At 46.9% G+C, this 27,500-nt stretch overlaps 1 pseudogene; it reads right to left on the bottom strand.

The window, feature by feature from the left end:
* LOC106608450 (leucine-rich repeat and fibronectin type-III domain-containing protein 4-like) overlaps window positions 1-27,500 on the bottom strand; it is a 59,638-nt pseudogene that overhangs the window by 13,191 nt on the left and 18,947 nt on the right.

The raw sequence follows: 27,500 nt of genomic DNA, 5'->3' as shown, positions 1-27,500 counted from the left end.
AGTAGTAACATAGAAACAGTACAGTAGTAACATAGAAACAGTATAGTAGAAACATAGAAACACTACAGTAGTAACATAGAAACACTACAGTAGAAACATAGAAACACTACAGTAGTAACATAGAAACAGTACAGTAGAAACATAGAAACACTACAGTAGTAACATAGAAACACTACAGTAGTAACATAGAAACTGATTTTGCAACCAATCTATCCTAGAATATCCTGCCTATATTGGCATATGTACATGATGGATATACATTGGCATTTATACTGAACAAAAATATGAATGCATCGTGCTACATTTTCAGAGATTTTAGTGAGTTACAGATCATATAGGGAAATTAGTCCATATAAATACATTTATTAGGCCACCATCTATGAATTTCACATGACTTGGCAGGGTTGCAGCCATGGGTGGGCTATGGAGGGCATAGGCCCACCCACTTGGCAGCCAGGCCCACCCACTGGGGAGTCAGGCCCAGCCAATCAGAATGGATTTTTTTTCCCCCCACAAAAGGGCTTTATTATAGACAGAAATACTCCCCAGCAGCTGACCACCACCTGTCAGCCGATCCCGCAGGTGAAGAAGTCGGATGTGGTGGTACTGGGTGGGCGCGGTTACACGTGGTTCTGCGGTTGTTAGGCCGGTTGGATGTACTGCCAAATGCTCCAAAACGATGTCGGAGGCAATTTAGGGTGGAGAAATTAACATTCAATTATCTGGCAACAGCTCTGGTGGACATTCCTGCAGGCCGGCATGCCAATTGTACGCTCACTCAAAACTTCAATGTGATGAAGATGATATGGTTTAAATTTTGAAAAGGCATTGGCCAGGGGCTGTGTGGAACAAGGTCTGAACAGGAGCTGGTCTCAAATGACTTGTGAATTCATGACCTTGGGACTTAAGGGTTTAATCTGCACAAGGCATAGTTCTGAGATTTTGAACATCAAAGTTTTCACATCCCAGATCTCAGAACTGTTTTCTTGTGAATTATTCTTTCATAAACCCCCCCCAAAAAACTAAAGTGCAGAGTAGATTTGTAAATCTGATTGAACCTTTTGGAGTCTGAAATGTCAATCTGGTTTCAACCATAAAGTTTTACCTAACAACTCTGAATTAGACATGTTTAGCTTTTAAGAAGACTGTAGCTTATTGAATACATTAATTATAGGATAACACTATATTACCAAGATACAGGCAAATCATTAGAAAGAATTACTGTGACATCATCATTTACTTTCGGGTCTTCTGACAGTGATGTTTTCTTTTTTGCTTGCTGTTATTTTGGGGGGGCAGGTAGCCTAGTGGTTAGAGTGTAGAGGCTGGCAGGTAGCCTAGTGGTTAGAGTGTAGAGGCTGGCAGGTAGCCTAGTGGTTAGAGTGTAGAGGCTGGCAGGTAGCCTAGTGGTTAGAGTGTAGAGGCTGGCAGGTAGCCTAGTGGTTAGAGCGTAGAGGCTGGCAGGTAGCCTAGTGGTTAGAGCGTAGGGGCGGTAGGTAGCCTAGTGGTTAGAGTGGAGGGGCGGTAGGTAGCCTAGTGGTTAGAGCGTAGAGGCTGGTAGGTAGCCTAGTGGTTAGAGCGTAGGGGCGGTAGGTAGCCTAGTGGTTAGAGCATTGGGCCAGTAACTGAAAGGTTGCTAGATTGAATGCCAGAGCTGACAAGGTAAAAATCTGTCATTCTGCCCCTGAACAAGGCAGTTAACCCACTGTTCCCCGGTAGGCAGTCATTGTAAGACGTTGTTCTTAACTGACTTGCCTGGTTAAATAAAAAAAATAATTGCTGGCTAGACTAGCATAGACCATACTTAGAGGGTTCTGATTGGTCCGTCTGTATTTGTTCAGGCTTGTGATTGGATTGCAGCGCCATGTTCTAATGAGTTTATGCAAATTAGAGTTTTCAAATTTAAGTAATTTTTTTCTCTCACTTAAAATGTTATTTACAACAACAAAAAAATCAAACTTCTCAGATATATGAAGAACCATCTAAAGATATATTATATGTGACTAACTCATTTAGACAAAATAATATCAGACAGAACATTATAGTCCCAAAGGTCTCGAAGTGGTGCCTCATCTTTTGTACCTGGCAAAAAGTGTTTGCGTGCATCAGCTGGAGGCTGCTGAGGGGAGGATGGCTCATAATAACAGATGAAATGGAATAAATGGATAAATAAATAAATTCCAGCCATGAGCCGTCCTCCCCTCAGCAGCCTCCACTGGTGTGTGTGTGTGTGTGTGTGTGTGTGTGTGTGTGTGTGTGTGTGTGTGTGTGTGTGTGTGTGTGTGTGTGTGTGTGTGTGTGTGTGTGTATTCGTATTCGCAGAGAGAGATCGAGGGAGACAGAGAAGATTTTGTTCCGGTAACATAGAAACGTGTAATTATCAGAACCCTAGAGAGACAGATAAAACGGAAGGGTGGCAGAGGTTAGCGGAGAGGACTGCTCTCTCTTTTCCCATCTCCTTTTCATGCCCTTTCTTTCTCCTTTCATTCTATTCTCTCGGTCCTCGAAAGCACTGCCTGACTGCAGACATGATACATTGCAGGAGAAATAGAGGAGAGAGAGAGAAGAGAGAGAGGAGAGAGGAGAGAGAGAGAAGAGAGAGAAGGGAGAGAGAGAGAGAGAGAGAGAGAGAGAGAGAGAGAGAGAGAGAGAGAGAGAGAGAGAGAGAGAGAGAGAGAGAGAGAGAGAGAGAGAGAGAGAGAGAGAGAGAGACAAGAAGGGCCTTCTATGCCATCAAAAGGAACATAAAAATTGACATACCAATTAGGATCTGGCTACAAATACTTGAATCAGTTATAGAATCCATTGCCCTTTATGGTTGTGAGGTCTGGGGTCCGCTCACCAACCAAGAATTCACAAAATGGGACAAACACCAAATTGAGACTCTGCATGCAGAATTCTTCAAAAATATCCTCCGTGTACAACGTAAATCACCAAATAATGCATGCAGAGCAGAATTCGACCAATACCTGCTAATTATCAAAATCTAGAAAAGAGCTGTTAAATTCTACAACCACCTAAAAGGAAGCGATTCCCAAACCTTCCATAACAAAGCCATCACCTACAGAGAGATGAACCTGGAGAAGCATCCCCTAAGCAAGCTGGTCCTGGGGCTCTGTTCACAAACACAAACAGACCCCACAGAGCCCCAGGACAGCAACACAATTAGACCCAACCAAATCATGAGATAACAAAAAGATCATACTTGACAGATTGGAAAGAATAAACAAAAAACAGAGCAAACTAGAATACAGAGAGTACACAGTGGCAGATTACGTGACCACTGTGACTGACCCAAAATTGAGCATAGCCTTGCTATTGAGAAAGGCTGCCGAAGGCAGACCTGGCTCTCAAGAGAAGACAGGCTATGTGCACACTACCCACAAAATGAGGTGGAAACTGAGCTGCACTTCCTAACCTCCTGCCAAATGTATGACCATATTAGAGACACATATTTCCCTCAGATTACACAGATCCACAAAGAATTTGAAATCAAATCCAATTTTGATAAACTCACATATCTATTGGGTGAAATACCACAGTGTGCCATCACAGCAGTAAGATTTGTGACCTGTTGCCACAAGAAAAGGTCAACCAGTGAAGAACAAACACCATTGTAAATACAACCCATATTTATGTTTATTTATTCAAAGAGAGATTCAGGAGAACCTTTCACCGCGAGCAAGTCTGGTCACACATCAAACTGCCATGCAGACAATGATAGTCACCTGCATGTAATCTAACTAGATAGCTGGCTAACGTTTGCTAGCTAACTAGTTAGCTCACATTAACAAAAGCCTTTTCGGTCCGCTCTAAATTGCTAATAAATATCTAGCTGTGCGACCTAGAACAACATCACAGAGAGAATATTCTGGTTATAGGCAGAATCGCAGTCTCTGATTGCCATAGAGAATAGACTGAGCGCAGATTTGTGACCGTTGTGTTTTACTACAGAGAAAATGGCTTATTTCTAGCAGTTCAAAAGTTTGAACCATATTTCTGTGGGGGATTGACTGCCTGCCCTTTACACATAAACCGCGTTGTGGGCCGCTAAAGCTAATGCTAACGACCACCAAGTTGGATCGAGGTGCCTGCCGACCTAAGGTGCAGTGCCACTGGTCAGCTGTAGCCTAGAAACTAGTAACGGGTCATTTTCTTTCTCCTCCCAGGATTACACAGTATTTCGAGTAGGATAGCAGCCTTCACAATAAATAGCCATCTAGATGTCACCGTGATATATTACATCCAATAGAGAGAGAGAATACATGGCGAAAAAACAAAGGGACAGAGTGTCCTCCTTAGCTGTCTCAGCCCTGTTGTGATTCGGTTCACTTGGCACGACATAAATCATTGTTTTGTAGGCCAGGAGTGTCTATATAGCCTCTATAGTTTACAACATTGTTCCATAATGTTACAGTATTAGCTAAACATGTTCACTTGACCAGTAGTATGCAAACATTTGGTGGCACGGCTAGAAAGGAAAATGATGTGAGTCTGGTAAAATAATATTGTGTAGGCTAAAATAATGTTGTATTACTTTGCTAGGGTTTGAAGTAGGTGTATCTGGCTGTCTTATTTGTATTTGTTCAATGCCTCAATTGATTTCATAAACTGTATTGGATATATGCTGTAGGATGGAATCAACCGAAGATGATAAATCCTGGAGATGGGACAAAGTGCATGACAAGGTGGCCCAGAGGAAGATGAACCCTGGAGATGGGACATGACAAGGTGGCCCAGAGGAAGATGATCCCTGGAGATGGGACATGACAAGGTAGCCCAGAGGAAGATGAACCCTGGAGATGGGACATGACAAGGTAGCCCAGAGGAAGATGAACCCTGGAGATGGGACATGACAAGGTGGCCCAGAGGAAGATGAACCCTGGAGATGGGACATGACAAGGTGGCCCAGAGGAAGATGATCCCTGGAGATGGGACATGACAAGGTGGCCCAGAGGAAGATGATCCCTGGAGATGGGACATGACAAGGTGGCCCAGAGGAAGATGAACCCTGGAGATGGGACATGACAAGGTGGCCCAGAGGAAGATGATCCCTGGAGATGGGACATGACAAGGTGGCCCAGAGGAAGATGATCCCTGGAGATGGGACATGACAAGGTGGCCCAGAGGAAGATGAACCCTGGAGATGGGACATGACAAGGTGGCCCAGAGGAAGATAAACCCTGGAGATGGGACATGACAAGGTGGCCCAGAGGAAGATGATCCCTGGAGATGGGACATGACAAGGTGGCCCAGAGGAAGATGAACCCTGGAGATGGGACATGACAAGGTAGCCCAGAGGAAGATGATCCCTGGAGATGGGACATGACAAGGTGGCCCAGAGGAAGATGATCCCTGGAGATGGGACATGACAAGGTAGCCCAGAGGAAGATGATCCCTGGAGATGGGACATGACAAGGTGGCCCAGAGGAAGATAAACCCTGGAGATGGGACATGACAAGGTGGCCCAGAGGAAGATGAACCCTGGAGATGGGACATGACAAGGTGGCCCAGAGGAAGCCAGCTGTTCTCAACCCCTAAATTGCACCTTTCTTCCAAGAGCTCAATGAGTTTGAATGAAGACCTCTCGTGAGGTAAGTATAGATACATACCCACGACACCGGCTTGATATGTCCCTTGTCCCCTGTCTTTTTACCCACAGAGTAACAGCCCTGGTGCTCTCTGTCTCTCATTCTATTCTTTATTTTTTATGCTTGTCCTCGGGGTGAGAAGAGCTGACCGACCAGAATTGAGGAGGATTGTTACAGAGCCCCGTGAGGAACACCTGATGCTGTGTTAACTTCCTGGATGTTCTGTGGCCCAAACTGCCCTGTTGTGCGTTTCACCTCCTCTGGACCACCTTACCCCAAATAGAGTTGCCCCTGATCACAGATCGGGCTGCATCACAGCCTGGCACGGCAACGTCACCGCCGAGGACAGCAAGCCACTTCACAGGGTGATACAACTCCACCGCAGCGGACAGCAAGGTGCCTCAGAGAGTGATACACTCAGCCAAACGCACCATTGGGTGCAAACTGTCTGCCCTCCAGGACACCCCCCCCCCCCCCCCAACATTTACTTACTTTACCTGCTTCTCCCCCTACCGACATTTCCCCCACGCCAATGACATGATATGTACGGATTAAGTGAGCATGGCCTTGCTATCGAGAGAGGCCGCCATAGGGAGAGAGAGAGAGAGAGAGAGAGAGAGAGAGAGAGAGAGAGAGAGAGAGAGAGAGAAAGAGGGATGTCCTTATGGTAAAGACAAGAAGAGGATAGAATTGCCATGTTCAACCTCTCTCTCTCTCTCTCTCTCTCTCTCTCTCTCTCTCTCTCTCTACCTCTCTCTCTCTCTCTCTCTACCTCTCTCTCTCTCTACCTCCATTTTTTTATCTCTCCCTCTATTCCCTCTTCACTCCCTCTATCTCTCTCTATACCTCTCTACCTCCATTTTTTTCTCTCCCTCTCTATTCCCTCTTCACTCCCTCTATCTCTCTCTCTCTACCTCCATTTTTTTCTCTCTCTCTCTATTCCCTCTTCACTCCCTCTATCTCTCTCTCTCTACCTCTCTACCTCCATTTTTTATCTCTCTCTCTATTCCCTCTTCACTCCCTCTATCTCTCTCTCTCTACCTCTCTACCTCCATTTTTTTTCTCTCTCTCTATTCCCGCTTCACTCCCTCTATCTCTCTCTCTCTACCTCTCTACCTCCATTTTTTTCTCTCTCTCTCTATTCCCTCTTCACTCCCTCTATCTCTCTCTCTCTACCTCTCTACCTCCATTTTTTTCTCTCCCTCTCTATTCCCTCTTCACTCTCTCTCTCTCTCTCTCTCTACCTCTCTACCTCCATTTTTCTCTCTCTCTCTCTATTCCCTCCTCACTCCCTCTCTCTCTCTCTCTCTCTCTACCTCCATTTTTTTCTCTCTCTCTCTCTATTCCCTCTTCACTCCCTCTATCTCTGAGGTATCTCTGTGTGTCTCTGATAGATTGTGACGTATGTATTGACTCTGTAGTTTAAGCCATCCTTCAGACTTCATTACTTTTAGTCCCTTAAGGGTCTCCCTGTCAAACTCTTCCTTCCTCTATCTCTCTTCCTTCTCTCCCCTCCAAACTTTCTCTCTGTGCTTATATCCTGCATATGACCTTCCCATAATGTCAGGTGTAGCTGTGCAACCTGGTCTCAGATCATTTTGTTTTATTCTTTAAGTAAATCTGAGACACTCCATTTAGTATGATATGATACGTTTTCTATGGTGTGTATTAATTCTGGGATATCCGTCACCCATTTCATATGATACAGTATGGGTTAGGGGAAGGGTTAGCTAAAGGGGAAGGGGAAGGGTTAGATAAATGGATTAGGGGGAAGGGTTAGCTAAAAGGGTTAGGGTCAGGGGAAGGTGAAGAATTAGATAAATGGGTTAGGGTCAGAGGAAGGGGAAGGGTTAGATAAATGGATTAGGGGAAGGGTTAGCTAAAGGGGAAGGGGAAGGGTTAGATAAATGGATTAGGGGGAAGGGTTAGCTAAAAGGGTTAGTTGAAGGGTTAGCTAAAGGGTTAGTAGAAGGTTAGCTAAAGGGTTAGGGGAAGGGTTAGCTAAAAGGGTTAGTGGAAGGGTTAGCTAAAGGGTTAGGGGAAGGGTTAGCTAAAGGGTTAGTGGAAGGGTTAGCTAAAGGGTTAGTGGAAGGGTTAGCTAAAGGGTTAGTGGAAGGGTTAGCTAAAGGGTTAGTGGAAGGGTTAGCTAAAGGGTTAGGGGAAGGGTTAGCTAAAGGGTTAGGGGAAGGGTTAGCTAAAGGGTTAGTGGAAGGGTTAGCTAAAAGGGTTAGTGGAAGGGTTAGCTAAAGGGTTAGTTGAAGGGTTAGCTAAAGGGTTAGGGGAAGGGTTAGCTAAAGGGTTAGGGGAAGGGTTAGCTAAAGGGTTAGGGGAAGGGTTAGCTAAAGGGTTAGTAGAAGGTTAGTTAAAGGGTTAGGGGAAGGGTTAGCTAAAGGGTTAGGGGAAGGGTTAGCTAAAGGGTTAGGGGAAGGGTTAGCTAAAGGGTTAGTAGAAGGTTAGCTAAAGGGTTAGGGGAAGGGTTAGCTAAAGGGTTAGTTGAAGGGTTAGCTAAAGGGTTAGTAGAAGGTTAGCTAAAGGGTTAGGGGAAGGGTTAGCTAAAGGGTTAGGGGAAGGGTTAGCTAACATGCTCAGTAATTGCAAAGATATGTCTTATGTAACAATACCAAACATAAGATATCATGCTAACTTTATGTCTAGTCTATGAGACCAGGCTGGGCTGTGAGAAGTGTAGAGGTCATAGGTTAGTGGTGTATTGTTGTAGAGAGGTCAGGTGTAGGTGTGTAAGGTGGAGTCAAGATGTCAGGTGTGTATTGCAAACTCAGGTAGACTCAGGTAGACTCAGGTAAACTCAGGTAAACTCAGGCAGACTCAGGTAGACTCAGGTAAACTCAGGTAGACTCAGGTAGACTCACCTGTACACCAGTGTCTCATCGGCTGTACAGTTGTACTGTATCTGAAACATCCACACCAGGTAAGCTCCAGCCGATTGGCCCAGATCCCATCGCACCTGTGCTGAAGTAGAAGTGACTCCCTGTATCCCAACCATCCTCTCCTCTTCTTCCTCCTCCTCTTCCTCTTCCTCTATCCTAATCCCTCCATCCTCCCTCTCTCCCTCCGCCACACCACCCTCCTCATCCCCGTCTCCCTCCTCTCCTCTCCTCTCTTCCATGTCTCTTGTGTTCCCTCCATTGTTAACTTCGGAATTCCCACTTTTTCCAGTGGCGATGTCCGAAGAACCCTGAATTTTTCCATTAGAATTCCCGGCATTCCCAGTAACCGTCACATTCCCTGGAACGTTCACGTTCCCATTTCGATTCGGCAAGAGAATGATATTTAGATCCACAGTTGCTGTAGCCTCCCCAGCCGCGTTTATCGCTATGCACGTGTACACTCCGTCATCCCTAGCAACCGTAACAAAGAGATCCAACGTTCCATTCCGGAACGATGTCGTCCGGCTGGAATTCGCCACAATACGATCATCGGGGGAGACAAAATGGATGATGGGTTCGGGGTCGCCGATGGCTCTGCATTTCAGGGTTGCCCTTTGACCTTCCAGGACCCAGAGCTTGTGGGTGTGTCTGGTGATGAGGGGCGGCTCACAGGTAAACTCTTCCTCAAGGATGGACCAGAAATACCTGGACAGGTGGGGCAGAGACAGAAGAACGGTTAACTATAACATTCACTGAGAGACACAGTATCTATATCGCTCTATTTAAACATCTGAATTAAATCTATTTTCAAAGTCATCGACATCCTGGTGGAGTTAGGAATCAGAGCTCACGGTAATGTCACGGTAATGAACGAACGGAATCGGACATATCAAAGACACTGTCATCATCATCTGTTTTACCTGCCGGCCAGGTGAGGGGGCGTGGCGCAGGTCTCCATGTCGTCCTCTCGGACCAGCCTGCGTAACCATAACAACTCACAATTACAGTGTAGCGGGTTTCCTCCGAAGTTTAGACTGATGACGCTGTTGTAGGGAGTTGGACTGATGGCTCCCGTCTGAGACCTGGAACATAATTCTAAAATAATGAGTCATTTATAAGTAAGTCATTTGACAGTTCAGTTTACTATGTAGCTTACTCTCATACCACAACAACAACAAGAATTGAATTAATTATGAACCTTCCAAAAGCATCCCCAATTAAATATTTATGGAACTTCAGCTTCACTAATGTAGAAAACCAACATATCCTTAAGGGATGTGTAATATTTGGATAGTTGATTTCTATTTAGCAGCCGCCAGTATCAAAAGCAACTTACAACAGTGTGTTTACATTTTAGTATCGGTGGCCACAGCTGGAATCAAACCCGCGACCCTTGAGTTGCTATTATCATGATGTTATCGGGTAAGTTACACACGTTGAATAGATGTAATATGTCTACTGTCTTTAGCAGTTCAGTCACAGTCTTTCATTCAGTCCAGGACTTGAACCAGCAACCTCTGACCCTTGACCTCTGGGTGGGGGGGGGGGCGGGGGCGGCAGGGTTGCTACGGTAACATACCTGGCAAACAGGGGGTCAGGTGGCAGGGTCCTCAGCCTGTTAGAGGTCATGTCCAGGCGAGCCAGCTTATACAGCCCTCCAAAGCATCCCTCTGCGATGTGGTCTATCAGGTTATGATCCAGGTTCAGAGTGTGGAGACTGGGCCATGTTCTGGATCGACTCCCATGGAACCCTGGGGAGGACATATTGGGGTTATAACACATCATAAGCACTACATAGTGATGTGGTCTATCAGGTTATGAGCTTCTGGATCGTCTCTCAAGGAACTCTGTGTTGAGGATGGAGAGCACGTTTATTTGACTTTGCAGAAGCCTTCAAAGTCAACATTAGGAGGGGAGCATAGGTCTTTGGCAGAATTTTTGGAATACCTTTCATTGCATTCAATTATGACATTTGGACTGTTTGAAAGTAAAGACGTTGTATTTTCTCTGTGTAGATATTGTTTTCTATACAGACATCCCAGACTGTTGCTATAGCAACAAACGTAGTGTAACGAATACCAGATATCATAGACTATTGCACAGCAAAAATCAGACCAAAATATACAGTACCAGTCAAAAGTTTGGACACACCTACTCATTCAAGGGTTTTTCTTTATTTGTACTATTTTCTACATTGAAAAATAATAGTGAAGACATCAAAACTATGAAACAGCACATATAGAATAATGTAGTAACCAAAAAAGTGTTAAACAAATCAAAATATATTTCATATTGGTGATTCTTCAAATTAGCAACCCTTTGCCTTGATGACAGCTTTGCACACTCTTGACATTCTCTCAACCAGCTTCATGAGGAACGCTTTTCCAACAGTCTTGAAGGAGTTCCCACACATGCTGAGCACTTGTTGGATGCTTTTCCTTCACTCTGCGGTCCGACTCATTTGATTGAGGTCGTGGGATTGTGGAGGCCAGGTCATCTGATGCAGCACTCCATCGCTCTACTTCTTGTTCAAATAGCCCTTACTCAGCCTGGAGGTGTGTTTTGGGTCATTGTCCTGGTAGTTCCTCTAAACGCAAACCAGATGGGATGGTGAATCACTGCCGAATGCTGTGGTAGCCATGCTGGTTAAGTGTACCTTGAATTCTAGGTAAATCACTGACAGTGTCACCAGCAAAGCACCCCCCACACCATCACACCTCCTCCTCCTCCATGCTTCACGGTGGGAACCACACATGCGTAGATCATCCGTTCCTACTCAGCGTCTCACAGAAACACAACGAATGGAACTAAAAATCTCAAATTTGGACTCATTAGACCAAAGCACAGATTTCCACCGGTCTAATGTCCACTGCTCATGTTTCTTGGCCAAGCAAGTCTCTTTTTCTTATTTGTGTCCTTTAGAAGTGGTTTCTTTGCAACAATTCAACCATGAAGGCCTGATTCACACAGTTTCCTCTGAACAGTTGATGTTGAGATGTGTCTGTTACATGAACTTTGTGAATCATTTATTTGGGCTGCTATTTCTGAGGCTGGTAACTCTAATGAACTCATCCTCTGCAGCAGAGGTAACTCTGGGTCTTCCTTTCCTGTGGCGGTCCTCATGAAAGACAGTTTCATCATAGTGCTTGAGGGTTTTTGCAACTGCACTTGTAGAAACTTTCAAAGTCCTTGAACTTTTCTTGACTAACCTTATGATGGACTGTTGTTTCTATTTGCTTGTTTGAATTGTTCTTGCCATAATACGGACTTGGTCTTTTACCAAATGGGAATATCTTCTACATACCACCCCTACCTTATTACAACACAACTGATTGGCACAAACGCATTAAAAAGGAAAGAAATTCCACAAATTAACTTGTAACAAGGCACACCTGTTAATTGAAATGCATTCCAGGTGACTACCTCATACCTCAACCTCTGCTAAATGACTTAAATGTAATGTAAATACCTCATGGTTGAGAGAATGCCAAGAGTGTGCAAAGCTGTCATCATAGCAAAAGGTGGCTACTTTGAAGAATCTCAAATGTAAAATATATTTTGATTTTGATTTGTTTACTAAATTGATTTGGTTACTAATTTGGTTACTAATGATTTGGTTACTAAATCATTCCATATGTGTTATTTCATAGTTTTGATGTCTTCACTATTATTCTACAATGTAGAAAATAGTAAAAAATAAAGAAAAACCCCTGAGTAGTTGTGTCCAAACCTTTGACTGGTCCTGTAAGTCTCCTCACCATCTGAGGTTGTTGTAAGACAGGTCCAAGTCCTCCAACGTCAACAGCAAATCATTGAACGCTTCTGCCGACACCCTGGTCAGCTGGTTACCGTTGACGATGAGGTGCTGTAGATTGACCAATCCCAACAGGTCCCTCGGTCCCAGCGTCGTCAAGCGGTTACCGTCCAAATGCAAACTCCGCAAGCTCTCCAGATCGGAGAACGTCATTGGTCGGATGGAGTGGATAGTGTTCCGGGATAGAGTCAGATCGACCAATCCGGTCATGTTGGCGAAGTCAGCCCCGCCCACTTCTGTGATGTAGTTATCAGCCAATCGGAGCTCGACGGTTCGTCGATCGACATTCGGGGGAACGAATAGGAGGCCTTTATCTGCACAGAGCGTGCTTAGAGAGTCCGAAAGGTTCCGACAGACGCAGTGGAATGGACACACTGCGACCACGTCCCATGTCTCCCCTGCACCAATCAGAGAGGGCAGCAGGCAGCAGCATGTGACCAACGTCAGCCAATGGAGAGCCGGGAAGGCTGGGGATGTGCTGGGGGTGGGGCAGGCACAGCGAATGAGATGGGAGGGAAGGCGAGGGATGGACAACCGAATGAGATGCGAGGAGAATGATCCAGGAAGGGACTGGGAGAGGGGTAGTAGTTCGCAGGATTTCAGAAGTGTGTTTGAAGGAGTGATGGAGGGATGGAGGGATGAGAGGATGGAATGTTCTTCCCTTCTTTGTGGGTGTGTGTGTGTGTGGGGCGATGGGTGTCGTCTTCGGATTGAATGGGAAGGTGGGGGATCTGGCATGGTAGTATGGAGAGTTATCCACAGACCTAGAGAGTTATCCACAGACCTAGAGAGTTATCCACAGACCTAGAGAGTTATCCACAGACCTAGAGAGAGAGAGAAGAGAGAGAGAGAAGAGAGAGAGAGAATAGAGAGAGAGAGAAGAGAGAGAGAGGGGGGGGTAGAGAGAGACAGAGAGAGAGAGACAGAGGTGTAGAGAGAGAGAGAGAGAGAGAGAGAGAGAGAGAGAGAGAGAGAGAGAGAAATAAGTGTTACAGACTCATATTGCACATTGTTTGGATAGTATTATGTAAGAATCCCCTTGTTTGTGTGTGTGTGTGTGTGTGTGTGTGTGTGTGTGTGTGTGTGTGTGTGTGTGTGTGTGTGTGTGTGTGTGTGTGTGTGTGTGTGTGTGTGTGTGTGTGTGTGTGTGTGTGTGTGTGAGAGAGAGAGGTGTGTGTATGTCTTGCAAGCCCTTGTGTCTGTCTGTGTGTGTGTGTGTGTGTGTGTGTGTGTGTGTGTGTGTGTGTGTGTGTGTGTGTGTGTGTGTGTGTGTGTGTGTGTGTGTGTGTGTGTGTGTGTGTGTGTGTGAGAGAGATGTATATCAGCCCTTGTGTCTGTGTTAGGTCTTCCCTGAAACATTATAATCCACTCTGTGTTTTATAGTTCAGGAAATTCACACACACACACACACACACACACACACACACACACACACACACACACACACACACACACACACACACACACACACACACACACACACACACAGGACACACACACACACACACACACACACAGAGAACACTCACACAGGACACACACACACACAGACACAGGACACTTACACAGAACACACACACACAGAACACTCACACAGGACACACACATGCACACACACACACACACACACACACACACACACAGGACACACACAGAACACTCACACAGGACACACACACACAAACACACACAGGACACACACACAGAACACTCACACAGGACACACACACAGGACACACACACAGGACACACACACACAGGACACACACACACAGGACACACACACACACACAGGACACACACAGGACACACACACAGGACACACACACAAACACACACACAAACACACACAGGACACACACACAGGATACACACACAGGGCACACACACAGGACACACACAGGACACACACACAGGACACACACACACACAAACACACACAGGACACACACACAGGACAGACACACACACAAACACACACAGGACACACACACATTCACCATGGATCCCTGTGCATTCAACCCATGTGTTACTACAGTACACTACACCTTAACGCTGCATAGCAACAGCATCCCAGAATACTCCACTACAGCCTAGCAACAACAACCCAACCCACCTCACAACACTATACATGCGAACTCCGTAGTTACAGAAGCAACCCACAGCACTTACACCAGTGTCACGGCAACCCATCAAATGATGACACCACAGGAATCTCCATAGCAACAGTAACTGAGCTAGATACATGGACAGCATCACAGGGCGACAGGTATGTTATCTCTATTATAATGTCCTTATTATAGAGCCATACCTAGGGTTGCAAATATCCAGTAACTTTCCTAAAATTCCCCATGTTCTCTAGAAAGCCTGGTTTTCAATGTTTCTCGGATTTAATGCTTATTTTCCTGCTGAATCCAGGAATATTTCAACCAGTATTTCTGGAAAACACTGGACATTTTGTACCTCTAGCCATAACACATATTTGCGACCAGTTACAGGATCGGAGGAGGTATGACACCAGTTCCTACTTCACGGTAGATCAGTAAGAATATTTTTGTCTGTTGCAGAAATGCCTTTTTGAACATAATAACTTTCATGTTATTATAAACTGGTCTGGGATCCGTTGAATAAAAATGTTCAATTATGTGCCTAACTTAGCCAAGGAGAAAGCACTGACCTATAGACGGAGAAGAAATGTTCCTTCCTGGCTAGTCATTATTGGCTGAGGTAATAGGGTGAATAGACAATCTGATAGATGATTGGTCTGTCAAGTCACAGGTTTAAGTCTGTAACAGAATGGGTGTTTTCCTGGTCAGTGTGTATATAATCTTTGCCGCAGCTCTCAAAAGCATTGCTGCTTTGAATTTAGCTGGGTTTAACAGAGGCTCCTGTCTGGAGGTTTACATCTGTGGGTGGGGCTAAGGCTTAACGGGGTGTTGAACAAAGAAGAGCTGTCTAGGAAGTGTGAAAATATCATCAAGTCTTTCAAAGGGCATTTTTTTTCTCCTGCTTGTTTTTTAAAGAGATTCTCCGGTACTCTGTGTACTTTTTGCCAGATGTTCTGAAAGTACCACTCACGAGTTAAAAGTGGTCCCCCCCAAAAAATGGTGTGCTACTTCACATATAGTATGTTCACCACGTCCGCTCGCTCTCTCTCTCTCTCTCTCTCTCTCTCTCTCTCTCTCTCTCTCTCTCTCTCTCTCTCTCTCTCTCTCTCTCTCTCCTGTACGTGCGTGCGTCTGGCTAGCTGTCACTCAACTGGCAAGGGCCTAGGAAGCTCATTGGCTAGAACTCAAATTGCTAAGGGGCTGGTCCATATGGGGGAAAATGTAGGAAAAGTGGCCATTTGAACATCTGATTCTATACTTTCAGAAAACAAAATAAGAAAATCACTTACATTTTGATAAAAGCTTCAATAGAGAAATCTGCACGAGTTAATGCTGAATGGTCTTGGGGCCACTCTCTCTGACCTCTTTCTAGTGCCCTACTTTTGACCAGGGCCACATGTGTGCCCTACTTTTGACCAGGGCCGTATGGGCCATTGTGCCCTACATAGGGAGTAGGGTACTGTCCAGGCTACATCAGTACTATCTGACAAGAACGATGGTTCTGTATGTCTCTGTTACTGAATAACTCAAACCACAGACCTCCATACTTAACCTCAATAGTCAGAGGGTGAGAGTGATGGAAAGAGGGACAGAGCGACACGTGAAGAAACTAATAGAAAAAGAGAGTGCGAGAGAGAGATGGAGAGAGGGCTTGAGGGACAGACAATGCAGAGAGAGGGAGAAATGGAGAGATGGAGAGAGCGAACGAGACTTGGAGAGAGAGGGAGAGGGTCACTCTTTAATTAAGAGTAGAATGTCTGATTTGACAATAAAATACATTGTTTTTATACAACATTTTACGTTGTAAAATTTAGAGTGGACTATGGCTATATCCCAAAATGGCCATGTAGGGAATAAAGTACCATTTGGGAAGCAACCCATAGCCCAAAACTAGTACCTACAACCCATATCTACTACCTACAACCAGTATCTACTACCTACAACCCATAGCCCAAAACTAGTACCTACAACCCATATCTACTACCTACAACCCATATCTACTACCTACAACCCATATCTACTACCTACAACCCATATCTTCTACCTACAACCCATAGCCCAGAACTACTACCTACAACCCATATATACTACCTACAACCCATAGCCCAGAACTACTACCTACAACCCATATCTACTACCTATAACCCATATCTACTACCTACAACCCATAGCCCATTCCTACTACCTACAACCCATATCTACTAACTACAACCCATATCTACTACCTACAACCCATATCTACTACCTACAACCCATAGCCCATGCCTACTACCTACAACCCATATCTACTACCTACAACCCATATCTACTACCTACAACCCATAGCCCAGAACTACTACCTACAACCCATATCTACTACCTACAACCCATATATACTACCTACAACCCATATCTACTACCTACAACCCATATCTACTACCTACAACCCATATCTACTACCTACAACCCATATCTACTACCTACAACCCATAGCCTAGTGCTACAACCTACAACCCATATCTACTACCTACAACCCATATCCCAGAACTACTAACTACAACCCATAGCTCTACCTACAACCCATAGCTACTATCTACAACCCATAGCTCTACCTACAACCCATAGCTCTACCTACAACCCATAGCTCTACCTACAACCCATATATTCTACCTACAACCCATATATTCTACCTACAACCCATAGCCCAGAGCTACTACCTACAACCCATATCTACTACCTACAACCCATAGCTCTACCTACAACCCATAGCCCAGAACTACTACCTACAACCCATATCTCCTACCTACAACCCATATCCCAGAGCTACTACCTACAACCCATAGCTCCAGAGCTACTACCTACAACCCATATCTACTACCTACAACCCATATCACAGAGCTACTACCTACAACCCATATCCTAGATAGAGCAACTACCTACAACCCATATCTACTACCTACAACCCATATATACTACCTACAACCCATATCTACTACCTACAACCCATATATACTACCTACAACCCATATCTACTACCTACAACCCATATCCTAGATAGAGCTACTACCTACAACCCATATCTACTACCTACAACCCATATATACTACCTACAACCCATATATACTACCTACAACCCATATCTACTACCTACAACCCATATCCTAGATAGAGCTACTACCTACAACCCATATCTACTACCTACAACCCATATATACTACCTACAACCCATAGCCTAGTGCTACTACCTACAACCCATAGCCTAGTGCTACTACCTACAACCCATAGCCTAGTGCTACTACCTACAACCCATAGCCTAGTGCTACTACCTACAACCCATAGCCTAGTGCTACTACCTACAACCCATAGCCTAGTGCTACTACCTACAACCCATAGCCTAGAGCTATTCCTCTCTCTCTCTCTCTCTCTCCCTAACTCTCCCTCTCTCTCTCTCTCTCTCTCTCTCTCTCTCTCTCTCTCTCTCTCTCTCTCTCTCTCTCTCTCTCTCTCTCCTCTCTCTGTCTCTCTCTGTCTCTCTCTCTCTCTCTCTCTCTCTCTCTCTCTCTCTCTCTCTCTCTCTCTCTCTCTCTCTCTCTCTCTCTCTCTCTCTCTCTCCCTCTGTCTCTCTCTGTCTCTCCTCTCTCTCCTCTCTCTCTCGCTCTCTCTGTATCTTGCCCTCTCATTTTCCCTCTCCTTGGATTTCGTCCCTCCCCTCTCCCACTTGACCTTTCTATATTTCTCTATCTCTCTCTCTCAGGCTCTCTGGTCTGCCCTTGAAGCAACCTGAAGGTGAAGCATTATCAGACGCAGAGGAACGCTCCTCCTTTCTCCTCTCTCTATCGCACCCCTCCTATTCCTCTTCATCTCTCCCTCTCTCCCTCTCCTCATCCTCCTCTCCTTTCTCCTCTCTCTATCTCACCCCTCCTATTCCTCTTCATCTCTCCCTCTCTCCCTCTCCTCATCCACCTCTCCTTCTCGCTCTCTCTCTCTATCTCACCCCTCCTATTCCTCTTCATCTCTCCCTCTCTCCCTCTCCTCATCCTCCTCTCCTTTCTCCTCTCTCTATCTCACCCCTCCTATTCCTCTTCATCTCTCCCTCTCTCCCTCTCCTCATCCACCTCTCCTTCTCGCTCTCTCTCTATCTCACCCCTCCTATTCCTCTTCATCTCTCCCTCTCTCCTTCTCCTCATCCTCCTCTCCCTCCCTCCCTCCCTCCCTCCCTCCCTCCCTCCCTCCCTCCCTCCCTCCTTCCCTCTCGTTCTCTCTACAGATTCCAGTAGAGTGCAGGCAGTATGTGTGTGTGCGTGTGCAGGCAGTATTACTGATCTGTCTCCTGAACCATCGATCCACCCTAAGGAGATGAATAGCACACCATCCCATTCGTTTACTCTCCACCTCCCTCCCTCCCTCTTTTCTCTCCACTTCTTCTTCCTCTATTCCTTCTCCTCCTCCCTCTCTTCCATCCCTCTCCTCTACCCCTCCCTCTGTCCTCCAGTGATCTCTCTCCTCTACCCCTCCCTCTGTCCTCCAGTCATCTCTCTCCTCTACCCCTCCCTCTGTCCTCCAGTCATCTCTCTCCTCTACCCCTCCCTCTATCCTCCAGTCATCCCTCCCTTCTCCTCTCCCTCTGTCCTCCAGTCATCTCTCTCCTCTACCCCTCCCTCTGTCCTCCAGTCATCTCTCTCCTCTACCCCTCCCTCTGTCCTCCAGTCATCTCTCTCCTCTACCCCTCCTCCTCCCTCTCTTCCATCCCTCTCCTCTACCCCTCCCTCTATCCTCCAGTCATCCCTCCCTTCTCCCCTCCCTCTGTCCTCCAGTCATCTCTCTCCTCCTCCCCTCCATCTATCCTCCAGTCATCCCTCCCTTCTCCTCTATAGCGAAGCTTTGTGGTCTAGAGGTTGAATGTCTGCATGAGTCATGGCTTTTGTATGTGTGTGTGTGTGTGTGTGTGTGTGTGTGTGTGTGTGTGTGTGTGTGTGTGTGTGTGTGTGTGTGTGTGTGTGTGTGTGTGTGTGTGTGTGTGTGTGTGATTGCATGTGTGTGTATATGTATATGTGTGTCTTTGCATGTATGTGTGTATACTACAGTCTCTTTCTTGCTCTCTTTCTCTCTCACACTCGCTGTCTCACTATCTCACTCTCTGTCTCGCTCTCTTTCTCTCTCACTCTCTCTCACTCTCCCTCTCTCTCCCTCTCTCTCTCTCTCTGTCTCGTTCTCTTTCTCTCTCTGTCTCGCTCTCTCTCCCTCTCTTTCTCTCTCTCTCCTCTCTCTCTCTCTCTCTCTCTCACTCACTCTCTGTCTCCTTCTCTTTCTCTCTCTGTCTCGCTCTCTCTCACTCTCTGTCTCGCTGTCTCGCTCTCTATATCTCTCTATGGCAAAGCTGCATTAATTGGGTTTGTTTTCGAATTCTTTGTTGGTCTGTGTAATCTGAGGGAAATATGAGTCTCTAATATGGTCATACATTTGGCAGGAGGTTAGGAGGTGCAGCTCAGTTTCCACCTCATTTTGTGGGCAGTGTGCACATAGCCTGTCTTCTCTTGAGAGCCAGGTCTGCCTACGGTGGCCGTTCTCAATTGAAAGGCTATGCTCACTGAGTCTGCACATAGTCAAAGCTTTCCTTAAGTTTGGGTCAGTCACAGTTATCAGGTATTCTGCCACTGTGTACTCTCTGTTTAGGGCCAAGTAGCATTCTAGTTTGCTCTGTTTTTTTGTTAATTCTTTCCAATGTGTCAAGTACTTATCTTTTCGTTTTCTCATGATTTGGTTGGGTCTAATTGTGTTGCTGTCCTGGGGCTCTGTGGGGTGTGTTTGTGTTTGTGAACTGAGCCCCAGGACCAGCTTGCTTAGGGAACTATTCTCCAGGTTCATCTCTCTGTAAGTGTTGGCTTTGCTATGGAAGGTTTGGGAATCACTTCCTTTTAAGGGGTTATAGAATTTAACGGCTGTTCTCTGGAGTTCATCGGCCTGCATGCATTATTTGGTGTTTTACGTTGTACAAGGAGGATATTTTTGCAGAGTTCGGCATGCAGAGTCTCAATTTGGTGTTTGTCCCATTTTGTGAATTTTTGGTTGGTGAGCGGACCCCAGACCTCACAACCATAAAGGGCAATGGATTCTATAAATGATTCAAGTATTTTCAGCCAGATCCGAATTGGTATGTCAATTTTTATGTTCCTTTTGATGGCATAGAAGGCCTTTCTTGCCTTGTCTCTCAGCTTGTTCAAAGCTTTGTGGAAGTTGCACTGATGTTTAGGCCGAGGTGTGAACAGTTTTGCCAACAGTGTGCAAACCTGTCAACAAGGCAAAGGGTGGCTATTTGAAAAATCGCAAATATAAAATATATTTTGATTTGTTTAACTCTTTTTTGGTTACTACATGATTCCATATGTGTTATTTCATAGTTTTGAGGTCTTCACTATTATTCTACAATGTAGAAAATACTAAAAATAAAGAAAAACCCTTGAATTAGCAGGTGTGTCCAAACCTTTGACCCGTAGTGTATGTATAGTTTTTTTGTGTGATCTAGGGCAACGGTGTCCAGATGGCATTTGTATTTGTGGTCCTGGTGACTGGACCTATTTTGGAACACCATTATTTTTGTCTTACTGAGATTTCCTGTTAGGGCCCAGGTCTGACAGAATCACATAGAGAGCACAGAGCACACTCTTAAAGGGAGTGATCCTAATCTCAATTTGTTACCTGTATAAAAGACACCTGTCCACAGAAGCAATCAATCAGATTCCAAACTCTCCACCATGGCCAAGACCAAAGAGCTCTCCAAGGATGTCAGGGACACTATTGTAGACCTACACAAGGCTGGAATGGGCTACAAGACCATTGCCAAGCAGCTTGGTGAGATGGTGACAACAGTTGGTGCGATTACTCGCAAATTGAAGAAACACAAAAGAACTGTCAATCTCCCTCGGCCTGGGGCTCCATGCAAGATCTCACCTCTTGGAGTTGCAATGATCATGAGAACGGTGAGGAATCTGCCCAGAACTACACGGGAGGATCTTGTCAATGATCTCAAGGCAGCTGGGACCATAGTCACCAAGAAAACAATTGGTAACACACTACGCCGTGAAGGACTGAAATCCTGCAGCGCCCGCAAGGTGCCCCTGCTCAAGAAAGCACATATACATGCCCGTCTGAAGTTTGCCAAAGAATATCTGAATGATTCAGAGGAAAACTGGGTGAAAGTGTTTTGGTCAGATGAGACCAAAATGGAGCTCTTTGGCATCAACTCAACTCGCCATGTTTGGAGGAGGAGGAATGCTGCCTATGACCCCAAGAACACCATCCCCACCGTCAAACATGGAGGTGGAAACACTATGCTTTGGGGGTGTTTTTCTGCTAAGGGGACAGGACAACTTCACCGCCTCAAAGGGACGATGGACGGGGCCATGTACCGTCAAATCTTGGGTGAGATTCTCCTTCCCTCAGCCAGGGCATTGAAAATGGGTCGTGGATGGGTATTCCAGCATGACAATGACCCAAAACACACGGCCAAGGCAACAAAGGAGTGGCTCAAGAAGAAGCACATTAAGGTCCTGGATTGGCCTAGCCAGTCTCCAGACCGTAATCCCATAGAAAATCTGTGGAGGGAGCTGAAGGTTCGAGTTGCCAAACGTCAGCCTCGAAACCTTAATGACTTGGAGAAGATCTGCAAAGAGGAGTGGGACAAAATCTCTCCTGAGATGTGTGCAAACCCGGTGGCCAACTACAAGAAACATCTGACCTCTGTGGTTGCCAATAAGGGTTTTGCCACCAAGTGCTAAGTCATGTTTTGCAGAGGGGTCAAATACTTATTTCCCTCATTAAAATGCATATCATTTTATAACATTTTTGACATGCGTTTTTCAGGATTTTTTTGGTTATTCTGTCTCTCACTGTTCAAATAAACCTACCATTAAAATTTTAGACTGATCATTTCTTTGTAAGTGGGCAAAAGTACAAAATCAGCAGGGGATCAATTACTTTTTTTCCCTCACTGTATATATGTTGAAGAGGGTGGGGCTTAAGCTGCATCCTTGTCTCACCCCACAGCCCTGTGGAAAGAAATGTGTGTGTTTTTTGCCCATTTTAACCGCACACTTGTTGTTTGTGTACATGGATTTTATAATGTTGTATGTTTTTCCCCCAACACCACTTTCCATCAATTTGTACAGCAGGCTCTCATGCCAAATTGAGTCAAAAACTTTTTTGAAATCAACAAAAGCATGATAAAACTTTGCCTTTGTTTTGGTTTGTTTGTTTGTAAATTAGGGTGTGCAGGGTGAATACATGGTCTGTCATACGATAATTTGGTAAAAAGCCAATTTGACATTTGCTCGTTACATTTGATCAGTAAATTGTTTTCACTGAGGAAATTAACTAGTCTACTGTTTGTGATCATGCAGAGGATATTCCCACAGTTGCTGTTGACGCATATCCCATGGTGGTTATTGGGGTCAAATATGTCCCCACCTTTGTGGATTGGGGGTGATCAGTCCTTTGTTCAACATATTAGGGAAGATGCCAGGGCTAAGGATGATGTTAAAGAGTATTAGTATAGCCAATTTGTAACGGCTGTCGGGAGAGAGAGTAGACCAAGGCGCAGCGGAGTTAGTGTTCATCATGATTTTAATTTAATAAAGAACACTACACAAAACAAAACGAGAAAACTGACAGCCAAACAGTCCTGTCAGGTGCAAAACACTCAACAGAAACAATTACCCACAAAACCCAAAGGAAAAACCTGCTCCTTATGTGTGACTCCCAATCAGCAACAACGAACTTCAGCTGTGCCTGATTGGGAGCCACACACGGCCCAAAACAAAGAAATACAAAAACATAGAAAAAGGAACATAGAACGCCCACCCAATGTAACACCCTGGCCTAACCAAAATAAAGAACAAAAACCCCTCTCTATGGCCAGGGCGTTACACAATTGGAATTTGTGGTCCTTATATTTTATCATTTAATTGAGGATTCCATCAACACCACAGTCCTTTTTGGGTTGGAGGGTTTGTATTTTGTCCTGTAGCTCATTCAATGCAATTGGAGAATCCAGTGGGTTCTGGTAGTCTTTAATAGTTGATTCTAAGATTTGCATTTAATCATGCATATTTTTTTGCTGTTTGTTCTTTGTTATGGGGACAAAAAGGTTTGGAGATGTGGATTACCCATTGTAATGGCTGTCTTCTGTAAAAATGGACCAAGGCGCAGCAGGTATGTGAATACTCATCTTTAATAAAAATAAAGGAGTAGAGCATCCACTTCACAATTCAAACAATATATAAGACAGGAACAGTTTTGCAGGCACACAATACGCAGTGCAAAAACAACTACCCACAAACCCAAGTGACAAACATACTCCTACATATATGACTCCCAATCAGGAACAACGATCCCCAGCTGTTCCTGATTAGGAGTCACAAGACCAACACAGAACACAAGACTGCCACGTCCTGACCCCAAAACTACAACAACAGCTCCATCTGCTGGTCAGGACGTGACAGTACCCCCCCCTCAAGGTGCAGACCCCGGAATGCACCTAACAACGAAAAAAAACACCAACAAACAAAATCCCCCACAAAACCCATAAACAATAACCCCTAAACAATAAGGGAGGGAAGGGAGGGTGGCTGCCGTCACCGACGGCACTGTGCTACACCCTCCCTCCCCAACCCACCTATCCTGGAGGTGGCTCCGGTGCAGGACATGGACCCTGCTCCACCCTCGGCGTCGCCCACTTTGGTGGAGCCGATAGCTGCACCAGGCAGACGGACCCCTCGAGCCGGGCCGGGGAACAGGAGGGCCCCTCGGGCTGGGCCGGGGGACAGGAGGGCCCCTCGGGCTGGGCCGGGGGGCAGGAGGGCCCCTCGGGCTGGGCCGGGGAGCAGGAGGGCCCCTCGGGCTGGGCCGGGGAGCAGGAGGACCCCTCGGGCTGGGCCGGGGAGCAGGAGGACCCCTCGGCCTGGGCCGGGGAGCAGGAGGGCCCCTCGGCCTGGGCCGGGGAGCAGGAGGGCCCCTCGGGCTGGGCCGGAGAGCAGGAGGGCCCCTCGGGCTGGGCCGGAGAGCAGGAGGGCCCCTCGGGCTGGGCCGGAGAGCAGGAGGGCCCCTCGGGCTGGGCCGGAGAGCAGGAGGGCCCCTCGGGCTGGGCCGGAGAGCATGCGGGCCCCTCGGGCTGGGCCGGAAGGCATGCGGGCCACTCGGGCTGGGCCGGAAGGCATGCGGGCCACTCGGGCTGGGCCGGAAGGCATGCGGGCCACTCGGGCTGGGCCGGAAGGCATGCGGGCCACTCGGGCTGGGCCGGAAGGCATGCGGGCCACTCGGGCTGGGCCGGAGAGCAGGAGGGCCCCTCGGGCTGGGCCGGAGAGCAGGAGGGCCCCTCGGGCTGGGCCGGAGAGCATGCGGGCCCCTCGGGCTGGGCCGGAAGGCATGCGGGCCACTCGGGCTGGGCCGGAAGGCATGCGGGCCACTCGGGCTGGGCCGGAAGGCATGCGGGCCACTCGGGCTGGGCCGGAAGGCATGCGGGCCACTCGGGCTGGGCCGGAAGGCATGCGGGCCCCTCGGGCTGGGCCGGAAGGCATGCGGGCCCCTCGGGCTGGGCCGGAAGGCATGCGGGCCCCTCGGGCTGGGCCGGAAGGCATGCGGGCCCCTCGGGCTGGGCCGGAAGGCATGCGGGCCCCTCGGGCTGGGCCGGAAGGCATGCGGGCCACTCGGGCTGGGCCGAAGGCATGCGGGCCACTCGGGCTGGGCCGGAAGGCATGCGGGCCACTCGGGCTGGGCCGGAAGGCATGCGGGCCACTCGGGCTGGGCCGGAAGGCATGCGGGCCACTCGGGCTGGGCCGGAAGGCATGCGGGCCACTCGGGCTGGGCCGGAGGGCAGGAGGACCACTCGGGCTGGACCGGAGGGCAGGAGGACCACTCGGGCTGGACCGGAGGGCAGGAGGACCACTCGGGCTGATCCTGACAGGCCGGGCACCCTGGCAGATCAGGGCAGTCCGGCCACTCTGGCAGAACAAAAAATAGGCTCGCTCAATATAAATGGTGCCAGAGATGCGGGAAAGAGGAGTCTGTTGGTTGAATATGTACAACAACAAAAAAGTACAGGTGTTGTTTCTGCAGGATACGCATAGTAATGTGGTGAATGAAGTCGATCGGGGGCTCTGGTGGAAAGGGGCAAGTGTGTTGAGCCATGGAACAAATGTTAGTGCAGGGGTGGCAGTCCTTTTTGCACCAGGTTTGGCCTTAAAAATGTGCTCCTCAAATGAGGTGTGTAGGGGTAGACTGCTTGTAGTAAAATCAGAAATTAATAACAGAGTTTTTGTCCTCATAAATGTGTATGCGCCTAACACAGGGAGAGAGAGTTTGGGTGTCTTAGACAAGAACTCTCACAGGTAGCGCCTGAGGAGACGCTAGTGGTTGACGGGACTGGAACTGTACGATGGATTTTATGAAAGATAGAAATGGGGAAGAGCCTCATTCAGGCTCAGTGGGAGTGTTAAGGGACATCATTAAGCAGTTTGACCTTGTGGATGTTTGGAGAACTAGACATCCCGACACAAGACAGTAAAAAAGGCTTTTTGGAGCTAGGGTGAGTGCAGACCGACTTGGATCATTTTTACATGTCCAGGAATCAGAGCAATAGGCTGTTGGGCGCTACCATTCTCCCGGTGGGTTTTTCAGATCATCACATAACCATGGATCGGCTGTCTATTTCACCAGGGCCTCGGCAGGAATCCTATTGGAAGTTTATTGTAAAGCTCTTACAAGTTTCCACTTTTTGTTCAGGTTTCCAGACTTTTTGGGAAAGGTGGGGCAGCAAAGAGAGGAGTATGAGTCCCCGAGTAAATGGTGGGATGTGGGACAAGTCATAATATGGCTTTTTTTGTTAACGGTATACAGCTCTCTCATCCTCAGAGGCTAGGAGAGCATTGGAGGAACTAGAGCGCAGTATCAGTGAAGTGGAGGTAGAGCTGGTGGGGCAAGGCAGTATAGGCCTCCAGGCTAATTCAGCTGAATTACGTAGGGACCTGGGAGGGTGACCTCTGTGGTCCCTACCTCTGTGGTCCCCAGCTTTATACTGAGTTGTATAGGGCAGAACTGTGTGATCCCATGTGTGCTCAGGTCTTGTTATCAGAACTTCCTAACTTGCAAAAAAAAATAAATAAATAAAGTCCCGTCCTGTTTGTTTTATTTCTTTAAAAACTGGCACACAGGGATGAAATGAATATCCCTCTGTTGTCCCATGAACTAGCAGAGGCCGTAACCCAGATGTTCCCCCGTCGATGGACTCCCGGAAGAGTTTTATAAAAAAAATCTGGGGATTAATTGGCCTTGACTTATTTTGCTTGTTGCGTGAATGCGTCGGGGTAGGAGAGTTGCTGATGAGCTGCCGTCAGGTGGCTATGACTCCCCTGCCCAAAAAAGGGGACTTGTGTGAACTTAAGAACTGGAGGCCAAGGTCCTCTCTAACAGACTGAAGTCCCATTTGGACTCGATAGTACATAAGGACTAAACATATTGTGTACCGGGACGCTCAATCACGGACAACTTGTTCTTAATCAGGGACATGTTGGACTTGTCAAGAGGTTCTAATGTGAACTTTGGACAGGTCTCTTTAGACCAAGAGAAGGCTTTTGATAAAATGGACCATGAGTATCTGTTTAATGTGATGTTTGAGTTTGGGGAAAGGATTTTGACCTTTGTGAAGATTTGTATGCTGGGGCGTCATGTATGGTCAAGGTGGGAGGTGGGCTCAGTAGGCCAGTCTGGGTGAGACGGGGCATTAGACAAGGCTGCCCTCTATCAGGGCAGTTATATACACTAGCCATTGAGCCTTTTTTGGGGCCTGCTACACAGGAGACTGCAGGGAGTGTGCTGGACAGGCATGGGTTTGTTGACAGGCATTGCAGCTTCGACGTATGCAGATGACCTGCTGTGATGGGCAGGGATGGGCATGATATACATCTCAATGCTAGAGGCGTCACTATAGACACCCTGGTTCGAATCCAGGCTGTATCACAACCGGCCATTATTGGGAGTCCCAAAGGGTGGCGCACAATTGGCCCAGCGTCGTCCGGGTTTGGCAGGTGTAGGCCGTCATTGTAAATAAGAATTTGTTCTTAACTGACTT

Source organism: Salmo salar, chromosome ssa07 (assembly GCF_905237065.1).
Source record: "Salmo salar chromosome ssa07, Ssal_v3.1, whole genome shotgun sequence".
Taxonomy (NCBI): domain Eukaryota; kingdom Metazoa; phylum Chordata; class Actinopteri; order Salmoniformes; family Salmonidae; genus Salmo; species Salmo salar.
The sequence above is the reverse complement of the archived record's forward strand: the minus strand, read 5'-3'. Positions and strand labels throughout refer to the sequence as shown.